This window comes from Sebastes umbrosus, chromosome 5 (assembly GCF_015220745.1).
Source record: "Sebastes umbrosus isolate fSebUmb1 chromosome 5, fSebUmb1.pri, whole genome shotgun sequence".
Taxonomy (NCBI): domain Eukaryota; kingdom Metazoa; phylum Chordata; class Actinopteri; order Perciformes; family Sebastidae; genus Sebastes; species Sebastes umbrosus.
Window position 1 is genome coordinate 8,231,385 of NC_051273.1, and position 18,604 is coordinate 8,249,988.

General features: G+C 41.5%; 1 protein-coding gene across 2 annotated transcripts in view; it reads right to left on the reverse strand.

Annotated features, from left to right (window-relative positions):
- The window catches only part of ror1 (receptor tyrosine kinase-like orphan receptor 1), a 139,658-nt gene that overhangs the window by 15,836 nt on the left and 105,218 nt on the right, over positions 1–18,604 (reverse strand). The gene's annotated exons all lie outside the window — the stretch shown is intronic.

Genomic DNA, 18,604 nt, shown 5'->3' on the forward strand with positions numbered 1-18,604 from the left:
TCAGTTCCCCGTCGGAAAGGGTTGTCTGACGGCAAGGTAAAGAGGTGAAAATATTCTAAATATATTTTACACTTAAACTGATATTGATTTTTTTAGGTAGACCTTTCTTTTAGATGGCTAAAAAATGTTTTGCTGCCAACCCGGTCCACAGCAGTACATTGCTTTGCTCCCATGTCATCTTAATAAATTAAAATATAAAGTGGATAGATCCTGTCTTCTGAGTAATGACAACAAAAATACTGCCTAAACATTAATCTTGGAAGTATGTTTTCTAAATAAACTGCTGTGATCTACAACTTAGTTTCGCTACTTCAACTTAATTGAGCAATACTCTACTTGCTTCATGAAAACACTAAAGTTCTGATCCCATTTCATGAAAACACACATCAAGCATCATTTCACTTTGTGTTGAACTGTAAAATAGAGCCTCTTGAGGCTTAACGCTTCATTATCATCCAACCATGTCTGCTGCCGTTGTTGATGAGAGTCAGGTAGCTTACAAGGGATGTACCAGCGCGTGGATTACACTAATTACGCCGCAAACTCTAAAACTACACTTAAAAGCTTTAAAGACGCAACTGAAAACAGCACAAATACACACAAACAGCCTTCGTAATGCCAAGGGTGTGCAATAAGTGGTGGCGTGAGTACGGGGTCAGTATGTTCCCTCTCTCCGAGGAGTGTTAAATGACTGAAAGGCCAAGGTCAGCTCTCTCCCTCTATGCCCGTCTGTACAGATCTAAATGGGCTTTCCAGACGTGGACACACACACACGTACACGTACACAGAACTATAGAGCGGCGGTCTGCATACTGCCGATCCCATGGAGATATGGTAACATTACATTTACAGCTTAATACAGGTTTAAGCAGATTATATCCTTGGAACATGTAATTTCCTACTAAAACGTGGAAATCGGTAATAATGAGTTCATGTTGCGGTGCCCCTGCAGACGGCTTAGCACCCCTTCATCGAGCCACAAACTCACAAACTGCACATCTTCAGATATTTTCCCCTTTGGCCAAGAGCTTCATCTCTTTAGGTGAAAATCACGTCTGGCATTGAAGCGGTAAGAGGAGAGTCTTGTTATAAAAACGCTGCCACTGTGAAAACTGCTTGAATGATTTGAGGGATTGATGATTGATTGTTGGGCTGCAGCCGCTCTGAATGTAATGAAGCAGAATATGAAAAGGCAGCTTAGAGCATGAGAGAAAACACACACACACACACACACAGGATAGAAAGTGAGGGCTGGAGCGTGTCCAGGCAGCCGAGAGGTTAGTTTGGTTGTGCGTCACAGAGGATGGCGGACACACACATCCACACTAACATCGAGCCACACACAGACAAGTAAATGACAAGGGAGAGCAGACGATCTGCCACAATGCAGCCGGATCCCCGCAGGCAAATTACAACTCTGGCCAGTCAGAACGGCCTCAACAGAACCAGCTCAGCCCAAATCCCAAATCGCCCCTGGTTGCTTTTTCTATATTTCAATTTCATTCACTCAAGTTGACTTGGATTGAGAGCCGTGTCTAAGAGGCATATTAAAGTGTCTGCATCCTGTCCAGTGCAGCAGAAATGACTTGTGTCCAAAGAGAGAAATGGGAAGCCACATCTGCAATAACCTAATCGCTGTGAGACATCTGAGGTTTTCAGAAAATCTTTCCAGAGTTTTGTTTTTTGTGTATCCATTTGTTTCTCTGTGTGTGTGTCTGTGTCTGTAAGCTATCCCAGGCAGAGAGAGCCAAGTGCGGTTGCTATTTGTGTAAACAGTGGATGGCTGTTCAGGCCTTTTATTTTACACACCAACGCCACGGGCCCTCTGTGTAATGTTTTATAATAGTTAATTACAAGGAGAGGCTTTTCCCTCCGAGACCCGATATATAATCCAGATCTAAACAGAAAGGCGAGCCTCGCCACAGAACCTAAACAAGGTATTGAGGACATTGATTCATTGTCCAATTACACTTTTTCCAACCTCATTATTTATTCAGGGAAGCGCTTGCCGTGCTCTTTTTTTCGGCACCGCCCTGATTCATATGGTTGCATACATTCACACCTGGGTGGTGCCAGTACAGTAAGAGACTGCAGCTCCAGTGCTGGAGACACTTTCAATGCCAGCTGCTTTGGAAGAGATGAAAGAGAAAGCAAGCCAGCAGAAAAAAGTCAAATATAAATAGTTTAATGTGAAACTTTAAAAACTCCAGTCTTCCTGATTTGATTTCTTCAAAGAGAGTAAGAAAGACAAATTTGGCCACATTTATAAAGTGCCAACATCCATCCGACCAGAGACGCACATAAATAGAAGATGTATATAAATGTCCCTTTGACTCATGTGGGTGTTGATAGAGAACAGTAAAAGGTCCGAATTAGTCCTGGGGTCATAAAAACTAGATGGTATAAAATGACAAACTTAGCCAGCAAAAAAAGTTAAATTTGCAATCTGCAAGGCACCAACAGTATGCAACATATTCACACATGAGTATGAGCTAAAGAGCTCAAACTCACAGAAAAAATATATAAAAATACGTAAAGTATAAACATTCAAAAGTACAAACACTAATTTGTACATTGTCTTGATATAGTTTATCATAATACACACATGCATGGGCACATAAAGGAGGCTGAGATGGTAAACTGATAAACCAGAAACTGATGACAGGATGAAGCGGGCTGTTCTGTGTGATTTGACTGCAACAATGAGACAAAACTGAAGATCTGAAGATGGATCTATTTCAACTAAATTATATATTTCTTTACTATATAGACCAAAGATTGTATATATAGATGGACGACGCGTCTCAACTTCTTCCCACTGTACAAAATCCTGGCTACGGGAGCTGCCATCTAGAGATTTTGACATCATTTGGAGCCAGAGTCTGAGCAGTAGTGATCGGGGGGGTTGGAGCCTCGTTATCAAGGTCCCGCCCACACACTCACCCAAGCCAATCACGAGCCGAGCATGCCCGCAGCTTGCTGGCATGAGCCACTTGCTGCTACGTTAGCACCACGGTAGCTGTTTGGCTAGAAAGACACAACAACTAACAATAATATCTCTATAACTACATTTATGATCAAACTGACACATGTTCTATTACACAGACTCATGACGGTTATGGAAAGTTAAAGTTACATCTCCTCTCTCGTACAAATCCTGAGCCTCTGGCTGCACGACTACTTCACTCAGAGCAGCCATCAATCACAGCTGTCAATCATGTCTCACCACCTTTTTATAGCATCACATAACTAATTCAAATCAAACTTATCAGAGAAATGAACACGTGAACATACATTAGAGTGATAAGGACTACCTAAAATGTATTTGACGTGTTCTTTGACCTTTTAGTTTGGCCCATGTCCCATCCGCTAACATGGAGAGGGTGGGATTTATGACCTATACTGCAGCCAGCCACCAGGGGGCGATGGAGATGTTTTGGCTTCACTTTTGGGGAGCTGTCATGTCATCCATCTATATATACAGTCTACGGTATATAGACACATAAACACACATCCACTGGCCTCAGAGACGAGAGCTATAAGCTCTGAGGAGGACTGTTGACAACTGTATCATTTACAGGAAAGGGAGAGTTTTGAGGGAAAGTTGAGGAGGTTGAATGTGAAGCCCACAAAAATGGATGATTCATTCAGATCCGACTCCAGGCTTAATCATCCTCGAAAAGAAGTTCAATTTGGCACTAAAGACAAAAAGACTGGATTCCTTTAAAATTTGCAATCGATCAAAACGACAAGCCTATCTTTTCTCACGATCTTAGCAGGAACTGTCAACACTCCACCCCCATCCTCCCCTCCACTTCCTTCTCAACATGAGGTTCTCTCCTGCAAAAACAACTTTAAAATGCAGGACACTAAGAACCGACAGCAGCAAGGAAACACACAATCACTTATACAACAACAAAGTAAAAAGAGAATCCACAATGCCAAAGCATCAGCTTTTTGATGATGCAACAACTAATCCTGGAGATATTTTTGAGTGATTTACCATTTGTTAAATATTAAAACTTGGGCTGTCAATCGATTAAAATATGTAATCGCGATTAATCGCATGATTGTCGATAGTTAATCGCGATTAATCGCAAATTAATCGCACACTTTTAGCAATTCAAAATGTACCTTAAAGGAAGTTTTATCAAGTATTTAATGCTCTTATCAACACGGCATGGTTTTTGGTTTTTGCATGGGATTATCATTACGTGGGCATGTCTGTAAAGGGGAGACTTGTGGGTACCCATAGAACCCATTTTCATCCACATATCTTGAGGTCAGAGGTCAAGTAACCCCTTTGACCATGCCAGTTTTTCCTCGCCAAAATTTAGCGTAACTTTTAAGCAATATTTAGTCTCCTTCAAAACCAGCTAGTACGACATGGTTGGTACCAATGGATTCCTTAGGTTTTTCTAGTTTCATATGATACCAGTATCTTCACTCTAGCTGAACCCCCTACACCGTTGTTGCATTAATGTGTTAGTTGCGTTAATGTGTTAAAGAAATGAATGGCGTTAAAACAAATTTACGTTAACCCGTTATAATCGTGTTAACTTTGACAGCCCTAATTCAAACTTTTTGCATCTTTAAAAGTACCTTAAAATACCTTCCAAAATACCCTAAGAGGCGTGGGACATCACTACTGTGGCTACATGCTGTGTTTACTCCAGAATAAACTCACTTCATAGTTGGGTCTATACTTTTCTTCATGTTTTGATTATGGAACAAATCTTCAGGCCTCCTGCGTGTAAACTTCTCATCAAGAAGCTGTGGGCTGGGATGACAGGTTTGTGTTGAGTTTTGGGGTTAATGGGATGTGAAACTCAACGCTCTCTTTGTTGCAGGGGATATAGAAAGGATGGCAGTTGAGGCTGAGGAGGAGGCGAGGGGCGGATCCTGATGACATCTTAGATTTCAGGGTTTCGTTCGCAGGAGCTGCTGTGGGTGCTGAGTGAAGAGGAGATGAGCTGCCGGCAGCGTGAGGCCACAGTTGTGGGATCCTGATTGGGGATGCCCCCTCAGTTTGTGCTATATGTGTTGTTTAAACATACTCATATGAACTGTGGGGACTTTTGAAATGGCAATGAGCTGGGAGAGAATTCAGGGGATTTGAGGGCACTATTCAATCAGGACATGTGGTTTTAACTGGGGCCATGCCAGTGTTTTTGCAAGTTTTACCTCCTAAACTAAACATTTATGGGTTCATATTTATATATATTTTAAAAGGAAATTGTCATTGCATTTAATTCATGTCTAATTAATTCTTGACATGTGTATTTGTACGCATGTGTTTATGTTTATGTATATGTGTATGTATATTTATATATATATACTGTATATAAAAAAATCAAAGAGAATATATATATATATATATATATATATATATACGCTTTCATGCAGTTATTTGTTTTTATCGGATTGTTGTCTGCTGATTGATTCGTTTTTCTGTTTATTTTGTGCGCTTTTTGTTGTCATTGATTTTTTGTTGTATTTTTCTAATTATTTTAGCTTAGTTTCCTTTTTTACCCCTTTTTGTCATTTTTTCTTTTTTCTTCTTACCTTGAGGGGAGATTTGTTATAACCCGTTGCTTCTTGACATCTCCTGTCACATTTTTTATTATTTTTATCTGGATTTTATGAAGTTTTATGTGTGTGTAAATAAAATAAATACAAAAATAAATTACAAAGATGTGTGCATGATACTTACTATATTATATATTCACTAATGTTACAAGACATGTTTTTTTTTTTAGGATGTCTTATTAACATCTGGCCAGGGGCAACAGATGAAAATTAGCAAGCTACTTCTAAAATGTATCAGAATTGATCTCACAGATGTGATGTAAAGGTCATGTGATGTGTAGAGCATTGGTTGAAATGTGCAAAACCACTGGTTTAGTTCTTTACATTTTTTTTTTTTAGGGCATTTGTGTATTATTTTGCAGTGAATATCTTCTTGAGCTCAATGACTCACAGAGATACCACACTGTTGTGACTGTAAACATGTGCATGGTGTTAGAAGGATTAGATGTGTGTGTGTATTTAAAGGGAAGGTGTCCAACAACAAATCAAAGACACTTGTAGATCTGGAAAGGAGCGGATGGACATGAGAGGATGAGAGGGGGAGAAACAATGGACAATCGTGTGGTCACTGTCCTCAAGAGACCGCATTTCCTCCCTGGAAATGAGTCTGCCATAGATCATAAAAAAAGAGGATGAGAAAACAAAACCTGTTCGGCATTAGTCAGCCTGTTTCCGTTTACAAAAAGTACCACAGAATTAGCACTACTGAGCAAAACATAAATATAGCATGTTGCAAAATCGATGCAATGCTGGTGAAATATATACTGATATTTTGCAACAGCCAACGATAACTGAGGGGCAGAGATTGACGAGCTGGACCCGCTATACTGGTGTCCGCTTATAGACAGCGTAACTCAATTATCATAGGAGAATTGCAGAATGCATGTGTGGTTGCAGCGTGTAATGATCTCTCACTGACGGGGAGCCAAAATGGCCACCAGAGGCTGAGGTTGACTGGGGTCTGTGGCTGCCAGTGGCCCGTGACCGCACTGGGAATGAGCAGCGAGGGAGGGCAACTAGGCACTGCGTTAGGACACAATGGAGAAAGAAAGAGCCCTCCTGGGTCCTCGTGTTACTGCTGCTCAATAGAGGCTTCTGTCAGAGAGGAGGATGGAGAGATTCAGAGCGTACTGAAAGAGAAAGGAGGCAAGAAGAGACATGAGAGATGATGTGGAGAGGACAGCAACGGTGGATTTCAGTTGGTAGGTTTTCTTCTCATCTTAAGTGTTTTTCAGTATAGCAACATCTTTGGTAATAAGTAGTCGTGTTGGTTTCCCTTGTATTTTAGGTTTAAGTTTGACTCCCTGTGTATGACGCTTTTTCCTTTGTCTGTTCAGCTTGAAGATAAAATGCTGCACTGATGTGTGAATGTTGCTTCAGGTACTGGTGAGAAGATACAAGACTATCCAGGAAGTCCAGTTTAAGTAATACGTCTATAAGTGTGAAGGCTTATCAGAAACCAAAACACTGCACTGCAGTTTGTAATACCATGAGACTGGATATTACAACCAAATGAAAAGTTATTACAGCGCCACTCATTTTGTCTTCTGGGGAATTAATAACAAATTACACTGCGTTGTATTTTGTCTGTTTATAAGAAGGGAACGTAGTCACCGTGACGTCACCCATTGGTTTGTGGACTGCCGTTTTGAAGCCTCGAGTTTGGCATTTTGGCCGTCGCAATCTTAGTTTTTGGCCGTCGCCATCTTATTTATTTGCAACCAGAAGTGACACAAGAGGGTGGAGCCTAACCGCCAATAACCGAACGCTACATAAGACATTTTTTGATGACCAAAATGTTACAATTAACTTTCATGAACTGCAAACACACAGTGAAAGGGTTCAAGTTGTAAGACAAAACACGGACAACTCTTAGGTAACAACCTGTCAATCACAAGGTAGCCACGCCCTAAAGCATCCCCTGCTTTATGGTCTATTTGACTCTAAATGTGACCATAATGTACTAAATGAACATCATGCTGTATTGAAGAAGACTTGAAACTAGCGATTGAGACCATAAACTCATGTTTACAATGTTTACTGAGGTAATAAATCAAGTGAGAAGTAGGATCATTTTCTCATAGACTTCTATACAATCTGTATCAGTCGCCCCCTGCTGGCTATTAGAAAGAAAGCAAGTTTAAGGCACTTCCACATTGGCTTCACTTCTCAGACCTGAAGGTGCCAAAACACTCCACAACTGTTCATAACACTATGAGGAAGGATTTCATTGCTGTGGAAAGTTATCACGTTGATGGCAGTAACCATTTCATAAACAGGTAAACAGTACAAATATGCCGTTCATGTTACAAAGCAATCTACCAGGAATGTGCACCTGCACGCGCTTGATCGGCCAACGCAGAATGCAGGGCTATAGTCGGCCTGAACATGGCCTTCAGTTACGGTGGCTATCTCTGTTCGTGCCAAATATGCAGCTCTTGTATTTATTTCAAACAAGAAATAGTTTCTGCATCACTTCCAGTGAGTCTGAGAAATTTACCCAGAGAAGACGCAGCAGGTGTTGGTTTGTTCGAACAGGAAATGCTAAAGCTTTTATGAAACTGCCCATGGATGAAATACTCTTGATTTGAGATAAAAAGTTATTAACATTAACATTTCACAGAATGTAACTTGACAGTTGACAGAGTGCCTCCCAGATACACATCAGTTGGACTGAACTCTGCTGAAGTATTTGTTGCGAGGCCCAGTCTTTCATGACTGAGGATGATACTAAAGAGCTTTAATAACAGGGTTAACACATACACGGTGATTCGACATGCAGAGAAGGACCCTACATCAATCCCGTCACTCCTCACAATGCCCCTGACCTGGTGACATCACTTCCCCTGGAGGACTGCGGGGTATCAAGAGGTCCAAAGGGGGGTTGAGGGTTTGGGGAGTGAGGGTGTCAATCAGCCTGTCAATTAGCAGGATAGGAGGGCAATACGTCTCCTAAAACCTAACATAAACCCAGTGGTGTTTAGACAGACACATACACACACAAACAAACGGAGCACAGGGGTTACACAGGGAAATCCATTACTAGAGAGGTGAATTAGAGGAGGAGGGTGGGAAGATTTGGTTTGACTAATAACTGACCCTTTGGGTGTAGGGATCCCTGAGAACAAATAACATAGACTGATAGAGAAGGTCTAGGAAAGCATAAAAAACCATAAAGGGAAAGTAAAAATGTGGGATATAGAGGAAGAGCAAAGTTAAGTCAGAGAGAAAAATTGGGAAAATGAGAGATAATTGAGGAAAAGAAGGAGGCTGAGGACTGGAAAGAGTTAGGAGCTCTCGGCATTAGCTGATGAACAATGTAGTACGTGTTTGTGTGTGACCCAAAACACCACGAAGACCCGATTCAATCAGGAAGATTCAACACAATATGAAAAAGACTTTGACTTTTAGTGCCGACAAAGGAGTGTTACAAATATGATGTATTTCTATAAAAAGTAGTTTCCCCCCCGGAGCAGTATTATAAACTCCATGCTTGTTTTCCTTTTTTTTTTGTGCCTGTCTTTAGTTTTTCTTATTAGCATTCCTTGAATTGACTCCAGGCTGCCTTTCCGTGTGGAAATAATAATAACAGGAAAAGCAAAGAAAGCAGTAAAGAAAGAACATGGGAAAGAGATAGCCAAGAGCGAAGCTACTTCTGTGATTCAGACAGCATGTAAACCCCCCCTCCACACACACAAACGTACTGCCCTGCATGATTTATGACTTATTGCAGAGATCACAGATCCCAATCTGAACACACAAAGGCAGACACTTAAAGAAGACAGGAGGACACATGTTTTGGCTGACTGGCTACTGACGGTGCTTCAGGAACAAGAAGACACACGTTTGAACACGAGCGTGGCTTCCTGAGGAAAGTGGAATAATCCTTGATGAGAGCGATTAAGAGTCACTAAAGGCATGTATTGTGGGGAAGGCAAACACTGTCGCACTCTGGAGCCCATAAATAATCCCTCTTTACACACTCTGATGTCAAAGGTGTCTGTAGGACACAGAGAACAAACAAGAAGGGCTTAAGTCTGGTTAAAGGATATCCACCTTAAGACATTCACACAAAGACGTTAAACAACAGATGATGACAATATGCTTTGTCCAATAGATCAATTTTCTGTTTTTTTTTCAGTAGAAAATGAGAAATTTTTAAACTCTTGGTTCATTTCTCTGCAGTCATGAATGCATCCTTTGACAGTAGCCTCATTATACCAGAATGCAATGCAGCTGTAAGACTTACTGATGACTTGCCGATGACTTATACACTAGTTGGTGTTTTTCTTGACTGGAAAACCTCTTCCTCTGCTATATGTATCACTGCAATTATTGCTTTCTCTGCCTACACATCAAACCCACATCCGACGTTCAGAGAGTTCAGGCATGCCTTCTGAAGTTTCTGGGGGTTTTTAGGGGAAAATAAGGATATTGCTTGCAAACAGACAAGCCAAGCTAAATGAATGTGGGCACAACAGAGAGGTTTATCGAAACACTTCATCACAAAACGGCTCAGTAGTGGAACACACTAAATATTCCTGCTTTTTCAAAACAGTCTAGAGACGATATGTCTCCGGATCTTCCAATAAAAGATAATTTACAGGCTCCTGCACTCTTAAAAACAAAGGGGACTAACCAGGACATTATTCAGTTGGCACAAGGGCCTGACACACACTCTCAAGAGTTGTCACCCATATTTACAACATGGTCCAAGTATGTGTTTATGTGATATCCGCTTTTCTGTGTGTTTATATGAACTTCCTGCCTAGGGTCGTCTCTGCCTGGAAAAAAAAAAACTGCTGCAAATTGATTGAGGGAAGAGAAAAGAAACACAGAGAAGGGATGACAACTAGAAAAATATCCCGTCATTATATCAGCCTGGTGAAGTGTTTGGTTGACCGAGAAAAAAAAAATTCCTTTCGTTTAACTTTTAGAGGTTTTTGGTGCTACAAACATCTGTAACTTGGCAATTTAGTTTGAAGCTTGATGTACTTTCTCCTGTAAAAATGGTGGAAACGTGAAAGAATTTTTTTTATTCAAGTACCACCTCCCTTTTCTCGCCCTCTATCTCCATCATGTGATGTGTCCTCTGGCTGGCCGACCAGGAGAGCCCACCCAACAAGCTGGCCTTGAGAGACCAATTCAGGTTACACTGACAACTGATATTTTTGAATATTTTATCTTTACAAAAACATATCTGGGAGCAGAATACAGGCGTCTAGATGCTTAAATGAAATCTGCTCCCTTTTACAAGTTATTTTACTGTCGTCGACTACTGGCAGCCTGAGACTGTTCATACTGAGCCGCTCCCTATCCACACAGTTCACTTTCAGGCCACTGTGAGACTATTTGGGCTTTATACCACAGATGTTAATAGATTTGTTGAAAGGGGAAATGATGACAAGCAACAAAGTTAATGATCCTTATAACTAATAACATTGTAAGACGCCTAAAGATGCCTCCACACTACACTGAACTAGTGAAGGATAAGTTTGTCTGTTACTATGGTATGTAAAAGGGGCACAAGGTCGGGAGTGGAAGAAAACAGGAGGGTGAAGAAAAACATACTGTAGGGGTTAGGTATATTGAGTATAATAAAGGTGGTAAATGATGATGATTCATTGATTAAACTATAGTCTCAATGATAAACATAACACATAACATATATCAATGTTCATCCTATGTTTTATTGTTTAATGACTCTGTAATGCTTGTAATGAGAATCTCTACCATCAAGTACCGCATCAGTCTTCTTCCTATGTTGTCTGAACTTGACATTCAAATGTTTTCCTGATAATATCTCTCTCTGAAGAAGACGTTGGAGTTGAATTTAGAGTGCTGCTTTATCACAACCCACAAAGTCCTGTGGTCATACTACATGTATGCAATTTTGTAGGCGCCAGGACCAATAAATACAACACACTGATTGATAAACTGACTTCAACTAAAAGGGCTTCCTTTACCGACACTGCATCAAACTGCATTGATCCTGTTAAGCTCTACAAATTGTTAAATATTCCCTGGCTCAGGCCGAACTGCAAACAAAAGCCTCTATTTATACCTAGAAAAACTCACTCGTACACTGTGCCTCCCTCTGTTTCTCTCACACCACCACTAAGGGCAAAGAAAGAACACTTTCTGTGCATACTTGTCCGTACATATGTGTGTGTTTTCTTTGCAGGAGTGTGTGTGTGTGTGTATGTGTGTTCATGGGAGGTTTAGGGCAAAGTTCAGGGAAACCCCACAAACCCCATCTAGGCCTTGTAACCCTCAGGGAGAACGCACGCACGCACGCACGCACGCACGCACGCACGCACGCACGCACGCACGCACGCACGCACACATGCACGCACACTTTCTTACCAGACCTGACCTTGACCAGACCTGCCAACAGGATCACCAACAGACAGACACAGGGGATTCTGGGAAACAGGAAACAGGAAGTGGGCCCTGTCCAAGCTGAGTGTGAAAGCCTTGTTCATAATGAGTTGTGTATGAAACTCGCGGTGTGCGGCAAAGCGTGTAAAGACAGACTTACGCACTTACTAACGCCTAATAATGTAAATTGCTTTAATGCTTAAAGTCGTCTCCACATCGTGACAGTCCCCACGTGTGTGTGTTCACATGTGTCTGCCTGTATGTGTGTGTGTGTGTGTGTGTGTGTGTGGAACTGCCCTGACCTGGGCAGCATTTAGCGTGGAGGCATCCAGGCTTGTGGGAGGGGGCTGCAGTGGGAGCTCTGGTTTCAAACAGTGCCGGCGCCGTGGGACCAGGCCGTGTCAAAGGGCCTGTCCCTGATGAGCCATATTAGGGCCCTGATCCCCAATCAATCAGCACTGCGCTAAAAAGAATCCACAACAAGACGGCAATTAAGACCCACCGAGGGCTTAACTAAACACGTGTGAGAGATAGGGTTCGTAAGAGTAACTGCGTGTGCAGTTCTTTGACTCTGTGTTTTATGTATAAGTGTGCATATGTGTGACCGTGTGTGGGTAAAAGCCTTTTTGAGACCGAAGAGGAGAAAAAAAAGCTTGAGTCTACTCCGGACGTGCAAAAGGACTAGAGGACAGAGGTGAGGAAAGTCTCAGTAGGCTGTCTTTGTTTTTACTTGTGTATCGGTGAATTGACAGAATGGTAAAAAACCTTTTGCCAAGAAATCCATTTTCCATGTCTGGCAGTTAACCGGACTAATAAGCAATTTGGGAATACTGCAAGAGCTCTTGGTTAAACTACGGGTTAAGAAAGCTCCAGTGGTACAGAGCTGTTGTTGGCAGGTCCGAATAGTGTCTGAAAGAGCTCCAGAGTCAATCCCAAATTGAAATAAGTTTAGTAAAACCCCCTGCGTCGGTCTGATGTGGAGTGCTGAAGTGGATCAGTATGTGGCAGAGGAGCGGTGCATCCAAAAATTGAGTGGGCCTGTCATCCCCTCAGTCTGAATGGGTGCGATGCTTGTGGTGCGGAGCAAATCATCATCAATCCTGGCCAGCATCTGAGAACCACAGCAGTGTTGACGCTGGCACCGAGGTGAGGAGAAGTGAAACCAAAATCCAAAGTTTCTCAATACCGCGCACACGAGTTCACAGTCTGAGCTCAGAGCCTATTGTGACCAAAAACAACACATACTGTGCGCTGAGGGGCAGCAGGGCGGCAGACTGAGAGGAGAGACTGGTTTTAAAGTTGTGGACCTGCGTTTAAACCTACATCTCTCTCAGACTAAAGTGTCCTTGAGCAGGACATTCGGCACCACATTAAACTTTAGTGCCTCATTTCAGATTCTGCAGCCGTCAGAGACACACCAACAATGTGCTGCAGTGTGCCATCTAGGTTCTATCAGTGACGTGCATCTCTTAACTTTATGCATTTAAAACATTAGTTCAACATTTTGGGAAATACGCTTATTAGCTTTCTTGCTGAGAGTTAGATGAGAAAATTGATACCGCTCTCCTTAGCTTATAGCATTAAGACTGGAAACAGGGAGAATCAGCCTAGTTCTCTGCAGGAGTAACAAAATCTACAAGCACCTCTAAAGAAGCTAATTTGTGGTTTTACGGGGGTTGTGTGCCAGACTATTTCTTGGTCGGGTGCAGTGACTTGTCGTCACTGTGATGTTGCCGGGCAACCAGTGGATTGTTGTTTTCACATTGTTTACGGATTAAACAAACATGATATAACGTGTTCTTAGTGAGCTTTATGCTATGTTCACACTACAAGCGACAAAACGGCCAACAGCTACATATAGTATATAAAACTGGGAAAAAAAAGTTCGGAAACTTGTGTTTGGTCGATTATTTCTCTGTTGTTACAATGCTGATTGGCATTGTATTTTACATCATTGGAAAGCCTGTTTATTTACCTTCACAATGATGTCCAACTTGTAAGGATCATGCATTTGTGGGGTGAGCAGCACAGCTGATTATGTGGGTAGTGCCCAAGAAAAATTTGCCAAAATGCTCTGCCAATGGTAAACAGTGTATTCTCCTGTTGGTATTGACTCTTGTTTTGAGTTGTTTGGTGGATTGGATGATTGAACTCTCTATCAGTAACAAGGAACAAACAAGACATATTGGCTATTTTACACTTTATTCATTTAATACACCGTCAGGAGCCTCAGTAGCGTTGGAAGATCCATACGCAGCCACAACAGCCTGGCGACTCCTCCACATGCTGGTCACCAACCTGGTGATTTTTTCCCAGTTTATATGTATATACACTATTGTGATACACTACCGAGTCGCCGTTGAAGTGTTGCTCAAGCGCTCGTTGACGTAGTTATGCCGTTAAATAGCACTGAAAACTAACTAATGGCATTTTTGTAGACGGACCAGAACAGGGTGAAACAAAAACACATGATGGGTTGACGCTTTGAAACCAGCTCAACTTTTGTAGGCACATTTTGTTCACACAGAGCCATGCTAGCTGTCTCCCCTGTAAACTAGCTGTTGGTAGTAAAGAAGAATCTTCTCATCTAACTTTCGGCAAGAAAGTGAATAAGCATATTCCCCAAAACGTGAAACTATTTCTTTAACGAGGGATCATGGGAACATCGGAGGAAATACAATAACTATGTTAGATTGCACATTCTTCTGGATTTACAAAGGGACCTGCAACTTGCAAGGGTCAGTTTCATGTGGAAAAATGTCAATTTAAAAAAAAAAGAAAAGTGATTTAAAAGTTGTTTTGATTAAAAAGTGAAGGCGCAGGTTCAGACAGGGAAGAGGAATGGACGGGGAGTTGTGCCTTTGTACTTCTTAAACTTAATGTTCATTGAGCAGCTAATATATTGTAATCGCACTAGATTGATCAAACATTTACCTTGTGGCAACTTGAATTTATGGCACACAGATTGTTGGTTTGCCCGTCTGTCTAGATCTTGAGCAAGTTATAGCTGAGAGCAAAATATCTATGACAGACTCCCTAAATAATTAGCTCACTTAAGAGCTTCATTGCAGCTTAAGTAAATGCTTTGACATGTTGTCAGTTCATTAATGAGGATCTTGGATGCTTTGCTGATTCTTGCCAGATAAAACCCCATCGACGGCATCCTTTCATCCTCCTTCACTCACTGAACACACCTAGGAGGCATCTGCAGGCCCTGCTTGTGTAATTAACCTGACATCTTAATAAATCAGATGCTAATCGCACAGACATGATAAGTACAAGCCTTTCACAACAGCTGCTGTAAGGCAGATAAGAAAAGAGAAAACAGGTTTCAGGGTATCAATAAATCTGTTATGATTACTGTACACACACATATCTTAGCGCCTAGTACCTTTGAACAGGCCTGAGCAAGCTTAAAGATCAACGTCGTGTGACATCTTCGAGTCATTACACATTCTGGAAACTACTTCCTTAAACTAATTTGTCAATCAGCCCATGCTCCGCTGTAGGTGAGCCACGCACGCTACGGTCCTGTCGATGCAAAGTCAGATTACTCCTTGGGTTTTAACTCTTTGATGCTTCCACTGTATAATTGGATTGCCGCGGGGCTGATGGCAGCGCGGGCCTCGCGGTCCCTGTCACGTCAGCTCCTAAGGTCAATTTAAGCGTGTTGACAGCTGGCTAATTACAGAGTCGACGCACAGCCACACACGCAGATACACAGGATGTATGTACACAAACAAGCTGCAGGAAAAGTTATACCGTGTGTGTTTACACTGCAGTTAAACACGCCTGATTAATCACTCCGAGTCGTCAAATTACACCCAAACAAGATCTGACATATTAATTGCAAAGTTACAAAAAAGTAAATAAATGTCTTACGTTATTGCAGATGTAGCTGATACATATAGATATAATCATTAACAAACCAGCACTTTCAGGCATGTGTGAATGTTGGATTTACTGTTAACAGTGGTTTGAATCGACATGCGAAAGTAAAATATTGTTCAAATAAGGCTGTTTCATGTTTGAAGGAGAAGAAGACCAGCAGAGCACGTCTTCCACCAAATACTGTCAATCATCAATATAAAAAAAGGTATGTTGAAGCAAATGACAGGAAGATTGAAGATAAGCAAGCAGCAGAAAGGTCAGAGCATAGACACAGAAGGAGCCAGAACAATAGAGTACAGAGAGAATCTGTTCTTTGTTAAACCTGTCCTCTTTATTCTCCAGCAGTACAGAGCGGATAGAGGAGAGAGCAGAAAGGCCCGGTGGAGGGAAAAGAGAGAGAGGGAAAAAAGCAGCTATTTTTGTAATTGCTTTTTTTTTGCCAGTGCTGAGAGAAAAGCGGCGGGGAAAGTTTTGAGAAATTTAAACAGCCTTGACAGCCAGGGTGTAGTGGTATTAATCATTTCAAACAGGGAGAAAACCCTTCTATTATAAACACAGACAGAGACTCTCAGATCAGCCGCAACGTTGCATAAAGTCTGTTTATCGCTGCTGTCGGATTAAGAAAACGTACGCATCCAGTGAGTCAACACTTTTTTAGAAACATACAAGCAGCTGTATTTTGGAAATCATACAAGAAATTATGAAATAATTAAGTTAAACTTGCAATAACTGATTTTTTTTAGCGGAAATAAGCTATAAACACAACAATGACACCCTTTAAGTTGCTCATTTACACATTCGGCAGACACAAAGCAACATTAGCGTTCATTTGGAGTCGTGTTTCTGGCCACCTGATGAATGTAAGTACAATATTCACTCTCCTTGTAGGTCTGCTTCTGGTCTCCACCAACTCCTGAAGGCAACTGCTAAATGCTCCACTATGTTCACCACAGGGCAATTTTGGGCAATCTTTGCCACCGATGTTTGAAATTTGGAGGTACCATCACACCATTTTGATTGAGCTTTATGGGGATAGTACCTTGAATTTCGGGCCAATTTTGCCCTTCGCCCCCGACTATTTCTGACACTGGTTCACCAGCTGGTTGCTAACTTTGTCTGTCTACTGTTTGTGGGTTTATCAGAGCTTTTCCACTAAAAACAGCTGCCTGCTGTGGCCTATAAATGGCACTATAAGAGCAGGGAGACTGAACCAAAACAGTAAAGTTGTGGGCCGTGAAACCAAAACGTGAGGAGAAATACAGAGACGGGTGATCATTGTCTGCGCGATCACATTACGCATTTCATTTTTTTATCCATTGTTATTATAAAAAATATTGATTATAGTTACGTGTTACTTTAACAATACACATGACACAAAATCCCAGGTAAAAAAGGCTTTTCACACACCAGTAAGCCATGTGTCGTGCTTTACCAACCCCCAACCTACTTACAGTACAATGCCCCATTGAAGAGCTAAAAGAAAGTTATCATGACTAATAGTAGTTTAAAAGGAACATCCCAGCTCAGAAAACATGTTCCTTTTCAATTATGACTACACTGTCATTGATTTTCTGTGATTAATATACTCATTCAAATGACTCCAACAGACAGAAGAAAAATAATTACAAGTAATAAGTCATTTAAAGTTCAGTTTCAGTCCTGCCATGTGTCTCATGAAGAACTATTTAATTTAAATTGAAAAGCAAACTCTAAGAAAACGGAAATACAGACAGAAAGAAAAGAAAGATGAAGAAGTGAGTGTGTAATTGCGTAAAGGTCAGTTGTAGTCTGCTCAGTTAGGAGTTATTAACTGCCTCTGATCCGAGCTAAACCTCCCGTCAGCTCACGCAGCTAATCACACCTGAACGCTGCCGACCCCGCAGAACCCGGGAATCAAAGAACAACATGTTAATGGTACCATCCTCCTCCTGCCCTGCTAACACTGTTTTTCTTTCACTCCCTTCACTCTCCCGCCGTCTCCATCTTTTTTTTTTTTTCTGCAAATGAAGGAAGTGTGGCAGCGTACAGAGAGAGAGAGAGAGAGAGAGAGAGAGAGAGAGAGAGAGAGACGGGGAAAGTTGGGGGTCTAATTTTGGCAGGCGAGACTTTTTCCCCTCACCTTGTTTATTCTGGCTCTATTAAAACATCTCCAAGGAGGGGAGCAGAGGAAGGGGGAATATGGAGAGAGGAGAATGAAGAGGAGGAGCATGGGCACAGTGTACTGCTCTTTCTCTTAGTTAGTGATAACTGGTGGCGTACTGATGAATTCAGGATTAGAAATTAAACTGATTTAGAGTTGTAGATGTGAGACTCTAGACTTGGACTGGAGTCTGACTTGAGTCACTACTTGAGACCTGACTTGGACTGCTGTGAGACTCAGACTTCATATAAAAGACCGACTCTAACCCCCCATAAAACCACAACGTGTAATTTTTTTACTAAGCAAATGAGGTATAACGTGTTAAATTGTGAGCTTTAAAGGTGCTGGCATAAGGATTTATTTACCTTTGGACAGAGTCAGGCTGTATGTTTCACTCTATTGCTGTTTAACTAAAAGTGGTATCAACTTCTCATCTGACTCTCTGCAAACACGTGAATAAGCGTATTTCCCAAAACATCAAGCTACTCCTTTAATTAAGTGTTTTTTTTTTTTTTAAGTTTTCAAGTTTTGATCATGCAAAATCCTGGAACATTAAAAAATAAAAAGACAGCAACAGACAGGCCTTTGCCACAAACTTACATA